The sequence below is a fragment of the Trachemys scripta genome, chromosome 2 (assembly GCF_013100865.1).
Source record: "Trachemys scripta elegans isolate TJP31775 chromosome 2, CAS_Tse_1.0, whole genome shotgun sequence".
NCBI lineage: Eukaryota > Metazoa > Chordata > Testudines > Emydidae > Trachemys > Trachemys scripta.
In genome coordinates this window covers 109,143,110-109,156,668 of record NC_048299.1, presented here as the reverse complement: position 1 = coordinate 109,156,668, position 13,559 = coordinate 109,143,110, and positions in this window count along the sequence as shown.

Here is a 13,559-nt window from a genome sequence, read left to right as displayed (position 1 = left end):
CTTCAAGGAACCTGTTTTATACGAGTTAACTGATCTAAGCAAAACATTGTTAGTCAATTCTCTCTTGTAGATTTAAAATTATACACTAAGACCTTGTCTACACTACAGACTTTTGTCGATGCAAGTTACGCCGACGATCAAAAGCTGATATAATTATAATGTTCACACAACGCTCCTTCTGTCGGCGCAGCCACAATTGGTGCTCTAGCAACAACAGTGAGAGCAGTGCACTGTGGGTAGCTATCCCATTGTGCTACTTGCCCCATCTGCAGCTAGGAGTTGTGGGAATGTGGAGTGGATTGCAGCGCATCATGGGTGTGGGCTCAACATCCCATGACGCAGTTTTTTCCATCCCATCATTCCATAGGCTTCCAACTGTGTTTTGTAGCATTTTTCAGTGGCTTCTGTTCACTGCGTGCCTGCCATCTCCATCTGAAAGGATGTATACTGCACGGCTCTCTACTGTTAACTCTGTTGTGAACACATCACTGCTGGTCATGCAGTATATCATGAGCACCCAAGTTGAACAGACATCAGAAGTGCCTGACTTGCTGTGTGCCATGGAAAGAAACAACACCAGATTACTTTTGGCATTCACAGAACAGCTACAGAGGGTGGACCATCACTTCTGGGCTTGGGAAACAAGCACTGGGTACTGGGATCGCATCATTATGCAGGTTTGGGATGATGAGCAGTGGCTGCAGAACCTTCAGATGTGGAAAACTACCTTCCTGGAACTGTGTGCAGAGCTCACCTCAGCCCTGTGGTGTAAAGACACCAAAATGAGAGCTGTCCTCTCGGTGGAGAAGCACCTGGCGATTGCTGTGTGGAAGCTGGCGACTCCAGACTGCTACCAGTCAATCACAAATCAGTTTGGATTCAGGAAGCCCACCTTTGGGGCTGCATTAATGCAAGTGTGCAGGGCCATTAATCACATCCTGCTACAAAGGACAGTGATTTTTGGCAAATCACCAGTGTCAGACACAGACTGCTGGGATTGGCTAGACCACTCTGGAATGGAAAAGAGGCAGCGCCACCGAATGACTCTGTCATGTGCTCCACATCGTCCTCCAACTCAACCTCCTCATCCATGACTTTGTTCTCAGGGTTAAGTCCGCTCTTCACCACCTCCAGCCCCACCAAAGTATCCAGGAGGCTCTTGGCTGTGGAGGTGGGGTCGCCACGGAGGATGGCGTCCAGCTCCTTATAGAAGGAGCAGGTCTTCGGCGCAGCACTGGAGTGACAGTTAGACTCCCTTGCCTTCTGGTATGCCTGCCTCAGCTCATTTAACTTCACATGGCAATGATGCATGTCCCATTCGTAGCCCTTATCTAATGTGCTACGAGAAATCTGACCGTAGGCATAGGCACTGACTCCGTGGGTGTTCCAGGGCTCCACTTCCTGGAGGCCATTTACAGCAATGTAACCAAGAATAGTGTCTACATCGACAAAGTGTCGCTATAACTTTGCCACAAAAACCTCTCATTGAGGTGATTTTATTTCGTCAGCAAAACAGGAGAATTAAATCGACGGGAGGAGCATAATAGTGTGTACACCTCCACTGTTTTATTGATGAAAGCTAACTTTTGTCAACAAAACTCTGTAGACAAGGCCTAATTCAATGTAGACAAGGCTTTTATTACTCATAAGCATGGCAGTTTATTACACTTCATGAAAAGAGGCTACTCCCTTGCTCAAATGTATTTACCATGTCTGTATAGTACTGTAGCCATGATTTAAATTCATAGTCATTTGCTGTATGGTGGATTTGAAGGTTTCATTATGAAAAATTCTGTCAATAAAATAAATGTTCAAATGACAGTTTGTTTTTTTTTAAATGTTCATACCACTCCATTGGCACAATGAACCTTCTCTGACTATGCACCAGGCCAGAATCCTGTGTTGCCTGAACCATATTACTATGTAGGCCAAGCTCCGCTTTTTATCTGCCCTTGTTTCTACCCTGGCTCTGACAAGCTGGAATGGTAATATTCATTCTGCCTGCCCTGCCATCACAATCAAATTTGTAACCTAACTGCTCAGCTGTCAGCTTCACTGCAGGCCACATTTTATTTTAATAAAAACTCAGGGAGTGAGACAGACTCTTTATAAAGTACACCAAAGGCTTGGAGCCTGGCTAAGTGAATCCATTAAGTCTTTATTATTAACTGATCTTAAAGATCTATTTAAATATGATGTGTTAGTGATCCGATGAGATGCTGACAATAAATTTAATTGACTGTCTTTTTTCTTTTTCGGGGTCAAACACACTGAAATGTATTAGTATTTCACTACGGGAGATATGCTTTCCTCATTAGACTCAATACACACAGATGTCCCCACCTACCACCATAAAAACATTCATAAGTGAAATCTAAATTAGGGAACTTGGGCAGTTTCCTTAACTTCTAGGCTTTAATAAGAATGTAACAAATATTTAAACAGATAGAATATAATTGGGTAGAGCCAATTGGTGGGCTTGTTAGAAAGCAAATCATGCTGCTCTTTTTTGAGTAGTCAGAATACAGAAAACCAGTAGTACTGAAGATGACAACAGACCCCTCTCCTAGCAACTGGACATTTGAGTCCATCACTCACACATCCTGGGAAATTCGAACAAGCTCAATCACTTGTATTTCTCAAGGGGAATCTTTGGGGGTGCGGAGGGGGAAAACTGAATGGACTGTAGATTTAAAAGATGTGGCTTCCTCAGCCAATTAGAGGAATGAAAAATCAGTTTTACATTTCTAGTAATTTTTTTTATATAAATTAAACTGATATATCTACCTAACTAGATTTACAGGAGACTACTAGAATTAGATTCCAGAAGTAATGACATTACCATTTAGGAGTTGATGAGCACATCCAAGCTTTTACTAATAGAACTTCCAGTTAGCAAATCAAACTTCTATTTTGTTCTGTCTTTGCAATTTGATGTTATTCCATGCAATGCTGCACCATAAAAAAGTACAATGATTTTTTTTAAAATGACTTTGACAAGCCCTGAACTTAATAGAAAAATATAATTCAGATTTTATGGTACTGAACATTCAAAGTTCATTATTATCATTGTAACTGTTACTGGGACATAGTTAGAAGACAAAAAGTAAACTATGATATAAAGATACCTTGAGACAACGTCTGCTCTGTTTTGCATTCCATTCAAACCCACTGACATGAAGGGTTTGGGGAGGGGTAAAATTTAGGTACTTAACAGAAAATGCCTCTGTACAATGAGAATTACTTTGTGACTCCTACTTCAACTCCATATAGTAGTTTGTGTGAAATCCTGGTCCCAATGAAGTCAGTGGGTGTTTTGCCATTGATTTCAATGGGCCAGGATTTCACCCTCTGTTTTCTGTTGGTAGGTAAGACATGTATATCAGCTGTATAATTATTCTAATCTTTGAATAGAAACTTTTTTAAAAAGTGATTTTTGTGTATTTTTCAAAAGGCAAAATAACCTGTCTACGCTAGCCATGTAATTTCCAGCCCAGGTAGTGATACAGGCACTAGCTCTCATTGAGTTAGCTCCTAAAAATAGAACTGCAGCCCCAGCAACCCAGGCCAGTTGCTCCATATATGATCTAGTCTGAGGCTTGGCATGTACTTGGGGTGGCTAGCCCATCCCATCACTTGTGCTGCCATGGATACACTTCTATTTTTAGCACACTAGCTCTGATTGAACTAGTGGGCATATCCACTTGCGCTGGAAATTACACCTCCAGATCCAGTGTAGGAACACCCTATGGGTCTAGTCCTGCAGCCTTACTTCTGTGAGCAGTCCCCCTTGTCCTGAATTTATTTAATTTTGAACAAGGAGTGCACTTATATTTGATGTAATCATTTGTTTTCTTTAAGTGCATTTAGGAAAAGATGATTCCTTTCTTTTCTTTTTTTAATTCAGCCACCCACCTCACTAATATATATTGTGATTTTATTCACATATAAACTTGAAAAATACACACACACACACACTTAGAGCTTTAAACTTAATTTGCTTTTGCCTTTCTTTACAATAAAAACTGAAATAAACATGTTCCAAACTTCTCCAGGGAAAAATTGATTACCAGTAGGCCTGTTTTCTGTGTCCTACACTGCCCCTTGCTGGAGCATCTCATAAGTGTTAGAAGGTTCTTTCTAATGGAAAATACTAATTAGAACTTATATCAGTTTCTTCACTTCAGCAATTCAATCACAAGATCATTGTAAAAATATCACAACTCCTCAGTCTTATCAATGGGCTAATCAACAGTTCATTATCTCACAGACCGACTCCCTTTCTTACCAAAAGACTGACCGTTCCCATTTGGGAAGGTTTATTTTTCCTGATTACTAGTTTTTAGAAATAATTGTTGAAGGAAGGAAACATTACAATTACAGCTTCAGAAGTATGAGTACTTTCATATTAAAGAAAAATTTAAAGGTAGTTGGACGTTCTTCTAGACATTATATTATGACTAAGATGTACAGTGAATGAGTAAAAAAAAGTGTTCTTTATATAGAAATAAGGGGGGGAAAAATGCTCACCTACCTAAAACTTTCACTTTTGAAACTACTGCAGCATTTCCTGTCATACTTCAAAACTGTATGGAGAGAAAATGGTGCTGAGATAATCACTATCTGCTGCTTTTCAGTATGTTACCGGGACAAATTAATTTATTTTCAATGTCAATGTTAGTTTGACAAAATGAATGCATATGAGAATCTGCGATCACAACTCAGTATTTTTAAGTATTCTCATTTCTGCCCTTTTCTGGTTTTCTTAAATCTGCCATCAAGGATGCTCTTCAATCCTAAAAGGAGAAATCATTTTGATTAAGTATCAAAAGATGTCCTGCACAGTGATATATGCAGGATAATTGAAATATGGATGTTAGAAGTCTAATCTGAAAATTGCATTCAAGCAAACCTCACCACAATCTACCTACTAAACACTTTGACACAAACTGCTTGTGATATACCATTTCTATTTATACTTTGTTTTAGTCATGCTGGTATGATTAGTTGCATGGTATGTGTGTGTTAGAGCAGTGTTTCAAAATTTGGGTCCTGGGCTGCGGCACATAAGGCACTGGGTCGCTCTGGTCAGCACCGCCGACTGGGATGTTAAGAGTCCCCTCGGCGGTCCTGCCCAGCTAAGGCAGGCTAGTGCCTACTTGTTCCGACACTGCGCTGTGCCCCGGAAGCAGCCAGCAGCGGGTCAGGCTTCTAGGGAGAGGTGGCCACGGGACTCTGTACGCTGCCCTCACCCCGAGCACCAGCTCTGCACTCCATTGGCCAGTAACCGGCCAATGGGAGCTGGGGGGGGCAGTGCCTGCTGTCGAGAGCCATGCAAAGCCGCTTGTGCGCCTCTGCCTAGGAGCTGGACCTGGTGCTGGCTGCCATGGGGCACAGCCCGGTCCATGGTGCCAGGACAGGCGGGAAGCCTGCTTCTGCACCCTGGCTGTGCCGCTGACCAGGAGCTGCCGGAGGTAAGTCCACGCCCCAACCCCGTGCTCCATTCCCCTGCCCAAGCCTTGAGCCCACCCCAAACCCCTCATCCCCGGCCCCACCCCAGAGCCTGCACCCCCAGCCCAGAGCCCTGACCCCCTCCTGCATCCCAACCCCCTGCCGCACCCCAGAGCCTCCTCCCACACCCTGAACCCCTCATTCCCAGCCCCACCCTGCAGCCTTCACCCCCATATCCCAACCCTCTGCCCCAGCCCTGAGCCCCTCCCACCCCTCATCCCCAGCTCTGTTGGGTTGCAGGCATTAACAATTTTCTTCAACTGGGTCCCTGGAAAAAAAGTTTGAAAACCACTGTGTTAGAGGAGTGGCTCTCAACCCTTCCAGACTTCAGGAGTCTGATTTGTGCGTACCCCCCCGCCCCCAGTTTCACTTCACAAGTACTTGCTTACAAAATACAAAAGTATCACAGCACACCGTTAATGAAAAATTGCTTATGTTCTCATTTTAACATATAATTATAAAATAAATCGATTGGAATACAAATACTGTACTTACATTTCAGAGTATAGTATATAGAGTAGTATAATCAAGTCATTGTCCAAATGAAATTTTAGTTTGTACTGATTTCGCTAGTGCTTTTATGTAGCCTGTTGTAAAAACTAGGTAAATATCTAGATGAGTTGATGTACTCCCTGGAAGACCTCTGAAGGCCCCCTGGGGTACATATATCCCTACCTGAGAACCAATAAAAAAGGGGAATAAAAAGACAACCCAGGGAATTATAGACTAGTCAGCTTAACTTTGTTTATTTGCTCCATTATTTTTCTGGGTGCCAGTTTGTAAGCACCTAGAAGATAATAAGGTGATAAGTAACAATCAACATGGATTTGTCAAGAACAAATCATGCCAAACCAACCTAATATCCTTCTTGGACAGGGTAACAAGCCTTGTGGATGTGGGGGAAGCAGCACATTTGATACAACTGGATTTTAGTAAGGCTTCTGATACAGTCTCACATGATCTTCTCATAAGCAAACCCAGAGAAATATAGTCTAGATGAACCAACTATAAGGTGGGTGCTGAACTGGTTGGAAAAGCAAATTCAGAATAATCAGTGGTTCACAGTCAAGCTGGAAGGGCATATCAAGTGGGGTCCCTCAGGGATCTGTCCTGGATCCAGTTCTATTCAATATCTTCATAAATGATTTGGATAATGGCACAGGGGATAACTGACAAAGTTTATGGATGATACCAAGCCGGGAAGGATTGCAAGTTTTGGAGGACAGGATTAGAATTCAAAATGGAGAAATGGTCTGAAATAAATAGGATGAAATTCAACAAGGACAAATGAAAAGTACTACACTTACAATGGAATAATCAATTGCACAAACACAAAGTGGGAAACGACTGCCTAGGAAGGAGCACTGCAGAAAAAGGTTGTGGGTCATAGTGGATCACAAACTAAATGAGAGTCAACAATGGAATACTGTTGCAAAAAAAGTGAACACCATTCTAGGATGCATTAGCAGGAGTGTTGTAAGCAAGACTTGAGAAGTAATTCTTCCACTCTACTCAGCACTGATAAGGCCTCACAGTAGTATTGTGTCCAGTTCTAAGCACCACACTTTGGGAAAGATGTGGGCAAATTGGAGAAAGTCCAGAGGAGAGAAACAAGAATGATTAAAGGTCTAGAAAACATGGCCTACAAGGAAAGATTGAAAAAATTGGATTTGTATAGTCTGGGGAAGAGAAGACTGAGGGCAGGACATAACAGTTTTCAAGTATATAAAAAGTTTGTTATGAAGAGAAGGGTGATAAATTATTCTCCTTGTCTACCAAGGACAGGACAAGAAGCAATGGCCTTAAATTTCAGCAAAGGAGATTTAGGTTAGACATTAGGAAAAACTTCCTAACTATAAAGATGGTTAAGCACTGGAACATATTACCTAGGGATGTTGTGGAATCTCTGCCACTGGAGGTTTCAAGAACAAGTGAAAGAAACACCTGTCAGGGATGGTCTAAATAATACTTAGTCCTACCTCAAGGCAGGGGACTGGACTAGATGACCTATTGAGGTCCCTTCCAGTCCTACATTTCTATTACTAGTCAGCGTGATAGGCAGTGGTCTCTGCACACCAGCAGCCTAACTGTTGTCATGTTTTTTGTAGGGATCACAGCGAAGGAGAGTTTTGAGTAGGGTTTTGAAAATGGATAATGAGGTAGCTTTGGGGACATTTACGTGGAATTGCTTCCAAGCATTAGGAGCAACCTGGGAAAAAGCATGAAAATGTTTGTTTGCAAATTTAACAAATGAATGATAGAGGCTGGAATCCTGGATCACTTAGAGGTGAGATTTGAAGTATTGACAGCAAAACTAGAGATGCAAGTTGTGCCCTTGACTGTGAAGGGACTAGAAAGTGAAGAGACTAGAAAGTGAAGACAAGCAGCTTGTTTTAGGCAATAGAGAAGGCAGAGCCAGTAGAGGGATTCAAAGAGAGGGGTGACATGGTCCAAATAGGCTAAGGGGATGATCTTTACAGCAGCATTCTGAGTGGGGCAAGATTGCATTTGTCTAGGCCAGAAAGCAGGATGCTACAGTAATTGAGATGCAATGTGATAAAAGCTTGGTCAGGAGTTTTAGCTTGGGGATGGAATTAGAAAGGCTGTATCTTAGAGATGTTACGCAGAAAGACTCAGCAAGATTTAGACATAGCCTGAACGTGAGGATCTAGAGCAGGGGTCTCAAACTCCCGGCCCGTGGGCCATCTGCGGCCCACAGGCCTCCCCAATGTGGCCCACAGGGCTCCAGCATTTTTGGGGCCAGGTCTCTTCCTTGGCCCCACCTGCCATCCCGGGGCACTCCCCCGTCAGGGGCCCTGGCAGCACAGCGAAGCTGAGTGGCGTCTCCCTGCTTGCTCCAGTGGCTGCCGGCTCCTCCCTGCGGCCCAGGGGCAGGGCTGTGCCTCCGCGTGCTGCCCTTGCCCCGAACGCCCCTGCGGCCAATGGGACACTGCAGGGGCAGTGCCTGGGGACAGAAGCATGCAGAAGCCCCCCGGCCCACCCTGTCTTGGAGCCCCAGGTCGGCGCCGCACCCCCGACTCTCTCCCAGAGCCCGCACCCCCACCCTCCCTCCTAGAGCCTGCGCCCACACCCCCCAAACTCCCTCTCAGAGCCTACACCCCTCCCTGCACCCCTCAACCCCCAAAGCCTGCACCCCACCACACTCCCTCCCCGCACTCCCCCAGCTCCCAAAGCCTGCACCCCCTCCCTACACCCAGCCTCCAAACTCCCTCCCAGAGCCTGCACCCCATCCCCACACCCTCCCCCACCCAAACTCCTTCCCAGAGCCCAACCTCTCACCCCTTCTGCACCCAAACTCTCCCAGAGCCTGCACCCCAATCCCCTACCCCAGACATCCTCCCCCACCCAAACTCTGTCCAAGCCTTAGGCAGGTGTGGGGTGGAGTTTTTGGGGGACGGGTTCCGGGCAGCATGAGTGATAGTGGCCCACTGGGAGGATGAGAGGACTGGCCCTGGCCCTAAGATAAATTGAGTTTGAGGCCCCTAGTATAGAGATAGGTCTGAATTGAAGATGATGCTCTCAGGCAGTGGGCCTGAGTGACACAACGACTGTGTATTTGGAATACTGCCTTAAACTTAGAAACACATAACAAAAGTATTAAAATACCTGTTAATTGGCCCAGTGCTTAAATACCACCGTAAAGAGCTGCCGTATGAAAGACCTGGCTCCATTGAAGTTACTAGCAAAACTTCCTTTGACTTTGACAGGGGCAGGACTTCACCTGTGGACATTCCCCTGGGAATACAATTGGTCGTATCATTAAGGATAGAATGTGAATCTCACCACTAAAGTAAGGCTCCATACTGACAGATTCACAGGAAGTAAGGGCTGAATGTGGTACTGTGATAGCAGACAGCAAGACTGGGGTAGGAAGGGAGTAAATAAGTGAAAACAGAATAGAAGAAAGGGTAGCTCTGCAACTCTTAGAGAGCCCCCCTCCAAAAAAAAACCCCCAACCTAAAATACTTACCATCATCCCATTTCTATGCTTTAGTCCCTCTGGTAACTTAATAACATAGCTCTGCCACCTTCCAGACGATAGATCCATGCAGGTACAGCTCAGCAGTTCCAGTGATCCAAAGTGTCTAGGTCCCCGATTCTGCAACATGCTTGACCATGTGTCTAACTTGAAGCATGTGACTACTTCCACTAAAGTCAATTGGTTAAAATTAGGCATGTGCTTAGGCACTGTTGAATTAGGGCCTGAGATCACATTCTGATAGGGGGCTTGTGAGCTGGTGTGCCAATGCGACAGCACCCCCTTTGTTCAGATGGATTGTTGGACAGAGTTTGCTTGGTCTGGTGGGGCAGTAAGTCAGCTCCTCTTGCTGGAGTCCCATTCTGAGCAATGAAGGGTGTTCGTTTCAGTCCTGCTGGGGTGTAAGTGTTTTCCCTTATACTTGGTGTGGTTAGCTGGGCCTGGTCCTCAGGGGGTCTGAAAGCCTCTTTGGTTCTTAAGTCTCTGTTGAGGGATTGGCAGGGGAACCCATCCATCCACTCCACTGGGTTTCAGCTCAGAGCCCTTTTGTGAGGCAGGTGGAATCAGGTCTCCACAACTCCTTCCTCTGTGCCCTGAGATCCTTCCTACCTTCTTTGGTTCTTTAGGATTCTCCAGCCTGCAGATCTAGTCATCCCTTCTTTGGGGTGTAGCCTCTGTGGGATTTCTCACCAGCTTGCTGGAAGGACTTTACTTCTCCAGCTTGCTTGCTCCTCTGACAGCCGCCCCACCCCTCTGCTTCTCAGCTCTTTTATTCTCCCAGCTGCAGTGAGGCTGCTAGTCATTGCTGTCTGGCGGTTGCTGCATTAACTCCTTGGCTGCCAGGCCAGTATGGGTCTATACATCCCATGACAGGGCTCCAAAGCATTAGCAGCTACAGGAGCACCAGCCTTTTCTGCAACAATCTGGCAATAACAGCAGAGCCCTGAGTGGCAATTAAAACAAATGGTCTTCATTAATTAATGCATATGATGTTACCAAAAGAAGAATCACAGTGACCAATCTAAAATTTTGCCTCAGTGCCATTACTGATTAAATGTCTGCTCTAGAATGAAGAGACATTAGAACATTCAGGTGTCTTGCCTGGAGCAACCATCAGGTTGCTCCTCAGGAAAGCCTTTCATGGGGGAAAAAAAAAAAAGAAAACCTTCCAGCTCCACCAACCCCCTTGCCCACAAGTCCCTAGAAAAGAAGCAATACAAATAAATGTGATATATCACCTGCATAGTGTGGAAACAGGAATGATCAAAAACCTATGTCTGAGCAGATCTAATCTTAATAAAAATAGGCATGACAACTCTAATTTGAACATACTGCTTGTTTGAGAGGGAAGGAAGATATTAAAGAAAAGAATAAAGCATTGGCTTTCCCCTTATTGTGTACTAGCTTTCCAAAAAGCAAAATTATTATTCAGTTTCTTTGCATCCTTACATGAAGACATTCATGAGTTCTTGTGTAGTAATGAGTAATATCACACATTTCTTAATCTAATCACCCTGTAGGGCTTGCCTAAACTACAGACTACAACTACAAATTACTCTTGCCTAAACTTGCATTTAAAAAGGATGCCTCTAAATCACTAAAAGGACAAATCTAGCAGTATAAGATTAATGGCATTAGATATGTGACTTTAAGTGAAAAAAATACATAAGGTGACTTCTTTGTAAAGTGCTTGTGTCCTGAACAGATGTTTTCCCCACAATGTCCCAAAAATCTTTTCCAGCAATTGATTTACAGTGACTAAACGAACCAACGTGACCCAGATAAGGATGAATGCTTTCTAGTTAAGTGATTATCCATAGCCATCTTACAGAAATAAAGGCTTTGAACCGGTATGGCATTATCAAAAAAAGGTAAACAATAATTGACCAGGCTTTGCTTCATGTCTTTTCTTTTTGGCAGTGGTAAAAAGAACTTACAGTGTCAGAGAGGTTTTTCTAAACAAAAACAGATCAAATATGTCAGGATTCAATTTTACTATAACATAAATTAGCTTCACCATTTCTCCTTATTCTGTTAAGACAGACATATCAGGACAAAGATTGCTCAAGTTATTCATACAACTAGTCCTACTGCTTCCAATTTAAGGGCTTGATTCTGCACACATTGAAGATAAAGAAACCTTTGCCATTGTTTTTAAAACATATAGTATCTCACCCTAAAATAATAGAACAAGTAAGATTCGGCCCATAATTCAATGGCCCATAATTCAATGGCAACGACAGTATAAATTGATAAGTGAATTAATTCTCAGCCTACGACTCTCATATCTATGCCTTCACTTTCAGTCAAAGCTCTTAAGCTTTGTCTTCACTAGGAAAAAAGTTGTGTTCTTAACTTGAGTTATCTTACGCAAGATAAAATCCTAATGAAGACAAGATTGTTTGTAGTTTTTACATGAGTTATGAGGTCCAGGTAAACTAGAGGAAAGCCTAGTGTTCATGTTGACCTCCTATATGTCAAGATATGTCCATTTAATATTTTCATTAAGAGTTCTTACTATTAATCAGATCCTGCAAATATTCATCTGCAGGACATATTGCAACTTTATCTAATCTATGCACTGTGACTGGAAAAGTGACCCAGCCGCACTTGCTAGCCAAGATTTATGCTGACACTGCCATCTCCAAGTACAAAAAATAGATCTCAGACAACCAGGTTGGACCGCTTCCTGCAGTTACTGTGCATCCTTTTTTTATAATTGTGTTTCACAATTTAGTGAAATGGGAAAAGAATTTGAATATATGTTAAGAACCGCACTACAGTAGAATCTCAGTGTTACGAATTAACTAGTCAACCACACACCTCATTTGGAACAGGAAGTTTGCAATCAGGCAGCAGCAGCGAGAGAAAGCAAATACAGCACAGTACTGAGATAACAAACTACTAAAAAATAAAGGGAAAGTTTAAAAAAGATTGGACAAGGTAAGCAAACTGTTTCTGTGCTTGTTTCATTTAAATTAAGATGGTTAAAAGCAGCATTTTTTTCTGCATAGTGAAGTTTCAAAGCTGATTTAAGTCAATGTTCAGTTGTAAACTTTTGAAAGAACAACCATAACGTTTTGTTCAGAGTTACGAACAACCTTCATTCCCGAGTGTTTGTAACTCTGAGGTTCTACTGTACTTCCTTATCAAAGTATATCAAGGGTTATTGAATGACACTTTGCCTATAATATAACTCAAGACCAACTGAAAGGTATCTGTTAATGCTGCATTACATTTTTCTATTTGTTCATGGTCAGTGGGTCAATGCATCGTGAGTATTAGTGATATGTATTGCACCCTGACTCACTATCGCTAAAAGTGTCATGTTAATACTTTCATTTTAGTTGTCTTTGGAGTCTGGGGACACATGGGGATAAATTCTGTTCCCTTTCCTTGAGAAATGGGAGTTATGCTTTAGTAAGGACCTTAGAATTTGGCCCATGCTACTGATTTACACCCTGGGTAACCTCACAGATTTTTACAAGACTACCCGGAGTGCAAGTCAGCACAAAATTTGGCCCACGTGACGTATGTTCTCCTAAGCATTCATGTGACTGACAGCCTGGAAAACATCAGAGTTCTGAAGGACAACATTTCTACAGTTCAGAAGTATTTATTTAATCAACCCACTTTCCTCTCTTTCACTATGATGTTTTATTTTTCAAGATTAAGACAACTGTGGTTTCCCACATACAAATAGTACAGTCCTATGGAGATGGGCAGTTAAACAGCTGGTGCTTTGCAATTTCTGACATCCCAGCTCTAGTTAAAAAAAGCCACTTACTTCATGGCTTAGAGAAAAAAGTGGGGATTCTAAGCAGCAGCACTGGGAACGTTAGGTGTTTAATAGGTGTTTTGTAGGATGGTTGATTTTTGTTAGCATGCTTGTTTAAACCAGTAGGGTTGTATATCTTTTTAGCCAGAGGGCCAAACATATTATTGCAAAAATGTGAAGATGCAATAATTACTATGGTGAAGTTTCTCTGCACTGTTCTGAACCAAGTTTGTGTTAGTGCAAGATGATGCTGATCTTACAGTAGTTAGA